Raw genomic sequence first — 8,104 nt, 5'->3', positions numbered from 1 at the left:
AGGCAGTGATTCTCAAACTTTTGTACTGGTGACCCCTTTCATATAGCAAGCCTCTGAGTGTGACCCCTCCTTATAAATTAAAAACACTTTTTTATATATTTAACACCATTATAAATGCTGGAGGCAAAACAGGGTTAGGGATGGAGGCTTACCGCTTGTGACCCCCCCCCCCCCATAATAACCTCATGACCCCCTAGTTTGAGAACTTTGGCTTTATGGTCTCCTGTTCTTTGCAAAATATGATATTAAAACACCCTGACTTAATTATTAGCACTCAGGATGTTTTATTGTGTTACTAACCAATTGTAGTTGATACAGTTGACTGGCCAAGTATTATTGTAAGTGTAATATACATGGATATAAAAACTAAATAGTTCCCCTGTCATGGTGTTTAAATCTGAGTCTATAGTACTAGTGTTTCATTTAGTATGAATTCACAGGACTGTGGCTCTTCTGGGTACTGTTGATCCTTAAGTTGGTTCTCTGAGCCCCTGCGATCTGCGTACCCCTGCGCTAGAAGATGTGTCCTTATGTGGATGGGGGGCCCCAGGCCGTGGGGAGCGGCAGGGGGCACAGCTTGCCCTGGAAGTGGGGGGGGGGGGAAGGGGCCACTCCTCGCGGGGCGAGGGAAGGTTTGGGGCGCTGCTTCCCTCCTTTGAACCTGGCTCTCGCCCCGTGCGGCGGGGAGGGGAGCCGAGGGCAGCCCTCCAGCGACAGCCGGCGGGCCCCGCGTGAGCTCTGGTCTGGCTCCCCTCAAGGAGGCCGCCCCCCCCCCAGCCAGGCAAGATGGCGGCGGCAGGAGGCGGTGCTGAGGGGAAGGGGGATCCCGCCTGAGACACCCACGCGCGCGGGCCGGCGGGCGGGCGGGCGAGACGGCGGCTCGGGCTCCCGTTAGGATGAGCTAAGGGCGCCGGGACTGGCTCGCGACGCGCTCGCTCTCTCCGTCGCGCAGGGCGGGGGGAGGAGGAGGGAGCGCAGCGCCGGCCTGAGGTGAGCCGCGCCGGCGGGGGTAACGTGCGGAGCTGTCACCGTTGGGGGGGGGTCGTCTCCGCCACCGTGGGGCGCTATCCCAGGGCCGGGGCAGCGGGGGCCGTGTCGGTGGGGCGGGCAGCAACCCCCCGAGGGAGCCGGCGTGGCGACGGGGAGGGGGCCACCCTGGGCGGCATGACTGGGCTGCAGCCCTAGGGCAGGCGGCGATACGCGAGTATGTCCGGCCCCCTCCCTGGCGTTAGGGCTATCGATGGGGGTGGGGGGATGCCCTAGATCCCGCCGCCCCTGCGGTCCGGGGGGTTCCCAGGCGTGAACGCGGGGGATGGTGGCTTGGAGGCGTCTGTGTGTATCCCGCGCCCGACTGAAGGGAAGTGGTGCCGCTCCGTTAGCTGCGGCCGATTTGGTGCACCCAGCAAGGCGTTCCTTCGGTATTCCTGGTCTCCGGGCTATTCCCGGCCAGATGGTGCAAACGTGGGGTGGGCGGCTCGGGCTGCTGCGCCCCGGGGAGCTGGGGGGTGAGGGGGTGTCGGGCTGCGCGGCCGCAGCGCTGCCTGATGGGGACCGGCGTGTGACTTCCCTAACGGGCGTTAAAATGGCCCTGGTGTAACGCAGCTGTGTAGACGCAGGGGCCGTGATCCCCTGCTGCTGGAGGTCGCGTGTGCAGGTTGAGTCTGAGCTTCTGCTGACCTGCCATGTTACAAACGCAGGGCAAGACCAGCAGACCTGGCGTTGGGCAGCTGCAGAGGAAGAAATGGGTTGAGATTTTTGTTCACTGCATCTGTAAATTCCCATTCACTTTAGTAGATCGCTAATGGGGATTGCAAACATAGATATATAATATTCCCCCCCCCCCCAATGATTCCCCCTTGGTTACATAGCAGTTTTGCTGGATTAGTGCAACACATCCAATGTCATAGTAAAAAAAAGTCTCTAGAGCCCTGAGATTTTTTGTACTGTGGTAAGTCAGAATTTACTATAGACTCACTGGGCCACATGCTAAAAATGTTTAATGGATTGTTAGTTATTTTGATGGCTTTGAGCCACGGCTAATCTCAAATTCTGTTTAAAGTATGCACTGGGTCTCAGCACCCCAATATGTGTCTGTTTACAATGGAAATTAGGAGATGTAGACTTGGCAGTTAGTTCTGACGTTTAATGTTTGCATTAAACTGACTAGAAGAGTAATGTTTTGGACAGCTTTTTACTTCATTTCACAATTTCTTCTTGAACTGTTGCTCAGCCAGAGTTTTCTGTCAAAAAATAAAATGTACAATCTTTCACTTTTTGAACTATTAAATATTTCTGTGTTTAATCATTGCTATTAGGTACTCTGGTTTAGGGAAACTATTTGAATCAGTCTAGCCAAGAAAGGGGTTGGGAAGTACATGAGTGAACTTTGGTTTGTGTATTGGATGTGCAGTCCAGCCTTGCAACAATCTTTTAACCTATATGTGTTCAGAGTCATGCAGCTGAATATCAGTCAACTAGTAGGGAGTAAAAAGAAAAGGAGTACTTGTGGCACCTTAGAGACTAACAAATTTATTTGAGCATAAGCTTTTGTGAGCTACAGCTCACTTCATCGGATGCATTCAGTATAGTCTTATTGTAAAATAAATGTGAAAACTGAACTGTTTCCTTGACAGCTTAGTCCCTCTAAACACATTCAGGTTTCATTGGGCTGTTCATGATTCCTGGCATTGACTTCCTATTTATTTATAGGAAATAGAGCCTTAAAGCTTTTGTATCCAGTTCATGCAAAGAATCACATAGTCTGCAAAGAGACACAAAGGGCAAAATAGGATAATCCAATCTACAGCCTTTGCATGGTTTCCGATTATTAGAGTTTTTACTATGCACATCTTTTAATCATTAATTTAATAGTGTAGTGTGAAATTTAAGAGCCCACTGATGTGAGGGGTCTTCTGCAAAGGTGCTGAGGAGCTTCCACTCCCTTTGGAGCAAATTTTATCTAAAAGAGTCTAATCAGGTTACTACAGTATCCACTTACTGGAAACTAGTGTGGACAAGGTTTTCTGGCTTACTATAGGACCAGAACTATTTGTGGTTTTCTTGTTCAGTATTAATTCAAAAGTAACAATTATCTGTTGGTAAATACTTCTATATTAAGAAGATTCATATGCTGGAGTTCTTGGGTTACTTTTGTAGTATCAACCACACTTCAACATTCTTGCAGACTACTTGCTCTTCAATTTGTGATTATATAAACATCTCTGGGGCAATTTCTGTCTGTGTGAAGGTAATAGATATAAATTCTATATCTGAGTAGACTTAGCTTTTGACACTTTTATTCTTGTCACAATTGACAGAGCCTTGTCTACACTAGGGCTCCCACTGGTGTAGCTGACCTAGTGATAGCATTGGGCACTGGGGGACAATTTTTCTGTTCTAAAATAATTACTAGGCGGCAAACACACACGTCTCACCTACCATTCTTTCTTTTTCTGGAGAGGATAGGGGCCCCAGTTCATTCTTGTTGTTACTGTGGTGAATATATTAAAGGTACTCCAGGGAAAGTTCTAAATGCTGCCGTCCCACATCACTTTTCCACTGCAAACTGTGGCCACCACCATTTTGACATGAGCTACCACAATTAAATACATTAAACAATTTCTTTACCATAGCATGCATTTGTGCTGCAGGGTGAGATAGTTTATCTGACTGATTCATCTATATGCACATTTTCTAGTCTGAATGTTATGTGGTTAATTTGAATAAATGTAATTGGATTAATAGGTTTCTAAAATTGAAATCTGACATTATAACAAATATTATACTGAAAATGTAGAAAATCTCTCCTCTTCCTTCCCTTTACATATATTTGTTGAGAATTGGAACTTCTTTTGCAAGTCAGAACAAGTCGTAATACTTCATAAAACAGTAGCTACAGAAGCCAATGTAATCCATGGAGAAAGTTACATTGGTATGTTTCAGAAAGTAGAAAGATTCTGAAAGGACTTCTGCTAACTAGTGAAACTAATACGTACAGAAAATCTTCTGTTTTGTTAGATGCCCACTTATTCACTCTGCTGTGAACATATTTATAAGCACAGTGGCAGCATGCTTTTGAAAAGTTGGAGGTTAAAACAGATTGCACAACTTAAGTCAGGTCTAATAAAAAAGAAAAATATGATGTAATATGTGTTCAGATACAATGGATTAGCTCCCAGTAGCAAAATAGTAGTTTCCTAATATCTTCCTGTTTGACATAGGAGGGCATTTAAGTAGAATAACTTCTACTGCCCTGTGAACATGGATTTTTAGATATCTGTTCTGATGTATTTTGGGAGGGTAGGAAAATTGATAAATTTCTTCAAGAAAGGAAAATTTCAGAAGAATTGTCCAGATACCCTATTTTTGCAAATTATTTCAGTCTTTAAAAGTTGCATGACTTGTTATGATCCACTTGGTTTTTCTAAGAAACCAGGATTTTGAATAAGTGGTGGTGCTCAAATAAAATACTTTCTATTCCTTAAAATAATTAGGATTGCCAGTTTTAAAAATAACTGATTATTATGAGAAGACTTGGTATCTTAACATAGAAAATGTCACGATTTCTGTCAAAAAGTCTACTAAAACCACAGTCTGTTTACCTCAATGCTGATTTATAAGCCAATAGGGAGAGGTAACATTTCTGAAGAAAGATTAGGTTATGCTGGCATAGAAAAGGATGATGCTTTGGTATAAAGCAAAGGACTAAGCCATAGGTATTATTTTCCCCCCTTCCCTCCCAACTCTGCCATAGTCTTTCTGGGTGGCTTTAGACAACAGCACTTCAGCTCCTTTCATTTTTTCCCTATATGTAATATTGGGGATAATATCTGCTTTACAGGGGTATTGTGAAGTTTTATTAATGTTTGGAAAATGCGTTGAGATTTCTTAATAGAACACAATATTTTCATATGCTTTACTTCTCTCAGCACTTTTCAAAGTGTGCACTTAAGGCATTGATTGTAATTTATCACAGTATTGGAGTCTACAGTTTTAGTTATCCATAGAGCAGCTGCAGCACCAGCAGTGCAAACTTCTCTGTGCCACCCTGTCAAAGATCTCCAGAGTCTAAAGCCTTGTCTGCGCTATCTTAAGGACACACCTTTCAGGGAACCTGATTGCAACTTGCTTGCTCCTTAATTCATTTACAAACAAAATCCTAAATTATATTCTCTCTCAAAAACAGCTGGTTCATTTAGATAATTAAATGTGAGCTGAACATTCCTGAAAATCTGGGCCCAGGTGTCTAGTAAATGTGTCAAATACCTCTGAATTTTGGCCTGGTCTGCACTATAGAGTTAGGTCAACATTAGGCAGATTATGTCAACCTAAGTCTCTAAGCGTCTACAGTAAAATGTAGTTCCAACCAACGTAACTTCCCACTACACCGACTTAATAACACCACTGCTGCGAGAGATGTAATGCTTAGGTCAGTGTAATTAGGTCGACACAGTGTGAGTGTAGACACTGTGTTGCTTACATCAAGTGTTTGCTGCCTTTCAGAAGCCATTCCACAATGAACCATATTGACAGTTAAATCTGTTCAGGTGCTCCTGGTGAGGGTGCGCACTGCCAACGCCAGAAGCAAAGTTGGACATGCAAAAGCGATTTAATTACTGTGGTGGCTGTACGTTGGTGTAACTTAAGTCGACTTAATTTTGCAGTGTAGGCTTGCCCTTAAATTCAAATATATCCCACCTGTCCTTTTTCAGGAGTGCTGTTAGGGCTTGCCTTTAAAAAACAACTTTCACTTTATTAATGATAGCTGCCTTTTGCCATAAGTGTGGTTGCTGTTGACCCTGATGTGATCTTTAGGATTCCTCATCCATTCATTATGGAAAGAGTTTTTTTGGTTTCTGCAACTCCAGCTCATTTCCCTATTGGGTGGATGTAAATGCTCCACAGCCTTTCAACAGGAGGGATTAGCATGAGTGCTCCTTTTGACATTCAGTTGAAGTAGGTGCTTCTCTTTAAGTAAATGGGCATTGCCTTTCTCTGATCTTTTTCTCTTGTTACATACCCCTCAAATTGAGCCCAAAATATATTGCTGCACTGGAGATTGCCCAGCTTTGTGGGTGCGAGAGGTGCCTAAGTGAAGCTATAATACATTCAGTAGTTTCATGTCAGGATGGAATAAACTCTGAGTTTCTAACAGTACATAGCTTTTCCTAGGATTTCTATAACAAGTTTTAACAAACTTTTGGAATGACAATGTGTAGTTGTTTACTGATGCATGTTTTTAGTAAAACAATATTAAGGAAATGTAACAACTAATTTTGTAAAAAGAATTCTAAAATAGTGTGGTCAGACAAATCCTGTTAACTTAAATGCGTGCCCACCCTTAAAATTAACACCACACCTATAAAGATGACAATACAGGATAGTGGATTAAATGAGTTTCTTTTCTCTGTCCTATGGTGCCACTTACTATTAGCAATAGTGATATTAATGCACAGTTTTCTGCCTGATGGAAGAAGTAGATTTTAAGAGGGATTTGAGTAAGATATATGTGACAGGTTGGACCCCTTGGGAAGCCACCTGATGTGCTGAGATACCACTGAATCTACCTGTTCCTCCAGCATGGGCCCCCTTTAAAGTGTCTTGCTGAGCCAGGCTCTTAAAACCTCCTCTAATACACTCAGGCAGGGCCATACCCAGCTGTGATCAGCTTTGGGAAGACTCAGCTTAAGAGACTTCCTCCAGCACTCGGATGTCCGCCTCCCTTGGAGTACAGACCCAAAGATATATTCTGAAATTCACCCCCTCCCTCAATGTGGAGAGAGCTATGCACACTTCTTGTCTCCCCCCCCCCCACCCGCCCCGTTAGAAATTACAGAAACTGGGTTTAATAATAAACAAAACAAATTTTATTAGCTATAAAAGGCAGATTTTAAGTGGTAAAAGGGGTAATAAATAGAACAAAGCAGATTACTAATACAATCGGGGGGGCATTTCTGGTTGGTCCTGAGGCACTATTGTAATAAACATGATTGATAATAATTCATGTGACAAAAGCAAAAGGTTGGGTATAGGGTGGAGTGAGGCCTAATCGTAATCTTTAAAAGAAACCCACCCTCATCTACATATCAAGGTACTTGCCCTGACTAATATGATTTCAAATGTGATGTTTTACACCTTACTTCCCAAAACTGATTCTGCCCTCTTTAATAGCTCATTTTCTACCCCAACCCAAGATGTACTTGCAATAAATAATACCAGTCACTGTCCCATTATTTAGTAGGTGATTTACCTTTCCAGACTCCTTGTAACTATTATTTGTTTTTCTGACTCTTGGTGAAAACATTTTTCTATCTGGGTCCAGAATTTGCTCTCTTCCTGGAGGTGAAGAATGGCCCTAATATTTTAAACACATTTTACCACAAATTGTTACATAGAGAATACATTTGCCTCTCTACTCTTTTTGGGGAGAGAAGGTGTTTTTTGGTTCAATATTTCCCATACCAGCCCACCACAAGCTATATTTTATGGAAGTGATAAGTGTCTCATAATACAATGTCCGGGGCCTGCATACACGTTGCTCAGACATAAGTAATACTCTACATAATTCATATACAATGGGGTGCAGAAATGGTTAGGAGGATGGAGCTCAATGGCAGGGTTCAGAAAAGGGATTCTTTTTCAGATGAAAGGAAGGCTGCTTTTTGAAAGAAGGGAGGTGTCCTTTCCAGCATGGGATTGAGAGTTAAGGGAGGAGCTAAAGAGCATGAAGCCAAGGGTAGGCGAAGGAGAGGGGGAAAGGGAGTTAGTACTAATGAGGTGAGAATGGAGTGTGCGAGGAAAATGAACAGGATACAGCTGTAACAATGGGCAAGTTTATGTCTATCCTTATCCAACTTTTCCTCCAAGTTTTCTGTTCTGATTCTTTGCTGTTGTAAAAAGAAAAGGAGTACTTGTGGCACCTTAGAGACTAACAAATTTATTTGAGCATAAGCTTTCGTGAGCTACAGCTCACTTCATCGGATGCATTCAGTGGATGGGTGGGGTTTTTTTTGTTGCCAGGGAGCGCTCTCCCCTGGTGATAAAGCGTGTCTACACTGCCCATGTCACAGCGCTGCTAGAAATAGCCCAGCAATAAGTGTAAGGT

At 43.5% G+C, this 8,104-nt stretch overlaps 1 protein-coding gene across 1 annotated transcript in view; it reads left to right on the top strand.

The window, feature by feature from the left end:
• The first annotated feature begins 924 nt into the window (after nucleotides 1-924).
• The window catches only part of DENND4A (DENN domain containing 4A), a 102,338-nt gene continuing 95,158 nt past the window's right edge, over nucleotides 925-8,104 (top strand). Inside the window, exon 1 of the mRNA XM_077827388.1 lies at nucleotides 925-990. The gene's annotated coding sequence lies outside the window, so the exon portion shown is untranslated. The remainder of the gene's footprint in view (nucleotides 991-8,104) is intronic.

This window comes from Eretmochelys imbricata, chromosome 10, assembly GCF_965152235.1.
Source record: "Eretmochelys imbricata isolate rEreImb1 chromosome 10, rEreImb1.hap1, whole genome shotgun sequence".
Lineage (NCBI taxonomy): Eukaryota > Metazoa > Chordata > Testudines > Cheloniidae > Eretmochelys > Eretmochelys imbricata.
Note: the sequence above shows the minus strand (reverse complement) of the source record. Positions and strands in the feature narration are given on the sequence as shown.